The 1870-nt window shown below is 38.3% G+C and overlaps 1 protein-coding gene across 2 annotated transcripts in view; it reads left to right on the top strand.

Moving 5' to 3' along the window:
- Positions 1–1870, top strand: part of GRM7 (glutamate metabotropic receptor 7) — an 827189-nt gene that overhangs the window by 152613 nt on the left and 672706 nt on the right. The window lies entirely within an intron of this gene.

Below are 1870 nucleotides of genomic sequence, written 5' to 3'. Positions count from 1 at the left end.
GTCATTCTCTGTTCATAGAAATATACTCTTTAGTTTGTTAAAGATCACATCATTTTCTTTTAATGATATTCTGCCAGCTTTATTCATTTATGTTCCTCGTTATTATCTCTCTAAGGACTCTCTGCAATAGTCCACAAACTGGACTTCATCCTTCTCGTTTTTCTTTTATTTATTATTTTGCCTTCCTACTGTTCACACTCCATATAGAAGCTAGGATGATCTTTAAAAGAGGGGGTAAAAAAGAATGACAAAAATAAAAGGTTATTATCACTTCATTAATTAACCTCTTTCCACCAATGATTTTCCATTTGTCAACCAATGGTCATTGGAGCCAATTTAATGCCAACAGGAATCTCCAGTTTAGGGTCAGGTGATTAAGAAAACTCTATTCAGTACAAATAGCTCAGTTGTGATACACCACAACTGTGAGAACAGCATGGCTATGGAATAGTTCAATAGTGTTAAAGCTGAATTATGAAGCCTCACAGCTATGCAACATCTCTGCTGTCATGCAGCCCTGGGGCAAGGCCCCTTTCTGGTTTGACAGCTCTGCTCTGATCAGCTCTACTCACTCTGCTCTGCTCTGCACCCACCTGCTCCACTCTTTTTCCAGAGCCCTGTTCTGCTCTGTATCCATCTGTTCTGCTCTGCCCTGCTCTGCTCTACCTGTTCTTTTCTGCTCTGGTCTGGCAAGACATCTTCAATATTTCATCTTCCCTGCCAAAGATGTGCAGTCTTCAGTCTTCCATTGAAATGGAAAGTGCTTCCTGAACTAGAGGGAGCTGACTTACATGGATAGAAGTCTCCATCTCTGGTCCCTGATTGGTTCATCTTCATGCAAATGAGGACATCAGTTCTTTCCTTGCAGTTTGATTGGTCCAAAAAGCACTGTCCTGATTGTTCAGAATGTTGCTGCTCTGATTGGTTGGTGAAGACACTGATGGGGTAGCTGCATAGCTCTGATTGGATGGGGAAAGTCTCAGTTTTATTGGTTGAAATACTATTCCAGGAATGCCTTTATAAGGGCTGGCTCAGATGACAGGAACACATGCAGGCAGGAAGTTCAATGTAGTGGCAGGCAGTTCAGTGCAGGAAGCAGGTAGCTTAGTGTAGTCTTCTTCCTGGAAAGTTTGCATAAAAGGCGTCTGTTTAGAAATGGTAGCTAGGCCCTGTTTTGTTTGTTTGTTTGTTTGTTTTGTTTTGTTTTTTTGAGCTCAGATAGCCAACTAGGAGAACATTTCGTAGGTATCTTTCTCAAGGTCCACACATTAAATTTAGAGAAATTCCAAATTTCTATGACAGCCTCTCTTACATGAGATCCTTCTCCCAGTTGCTCGTTATGTGTCAATCAGATTGTCTTCCCTCTTTCTTGAACATGCCAAGTTGTTCACTCCTTACACATTTGCTTTCCTTCTAACTCTTTTTGTTGTTTTATTGAGGCATAATTGATATAAGTACTGTATAAGTTTAAGATATACAGCATAATGACTTGACTTACATATACTGAGAAGTGATCACCACAATAAGTTAATATCCATTGTTTCATATATAAAAGAAGAGAAAAATATGTTTTTTTCTTGTGATGAGAACTTTTAGAATTTATTCTATTAGTTGACAATATATATATAATGAAATGTTATATATATATACACACATACATATAATGGAATACTTCATACACACACACACACACACACACACACACACACTCTTATTCACTCATATCTCCCACATTTTCTTTATCCATTCATCTGTTGGTGAACACTTAGATTGTTTCCATGTCTTGGCTATTGTAAAAAATCCTGCAGTGAAGATGGGGTTGCCGATATCTGTTTGAATAGTGATTTCATTTCCTTTGGATAAATACCCA

The sequence above is a fragment of the Pteropus vampyrus genome, unplaced genomic scaffold (assembly GCF_000151845.1).
Source record: "Pteropus vampyrus isolate Shadow unplaced genomic scaffold, Pvam_2.0 Scaffold210, whole genome shotgun sequence".
Classification (NCBI taxonomy): domain Eukaryota; kingdom Metazoa; phylum Chordata; class Mammalia; order Chiroptera; family Pteropodidae; genus Pteropus; species Pteropus vampyrus.
The sequence above is the reverse complement of the archived record's forward strand: the minus strand, read 5'-3'. Positions and strand labels throughout refer to the sequence as shown.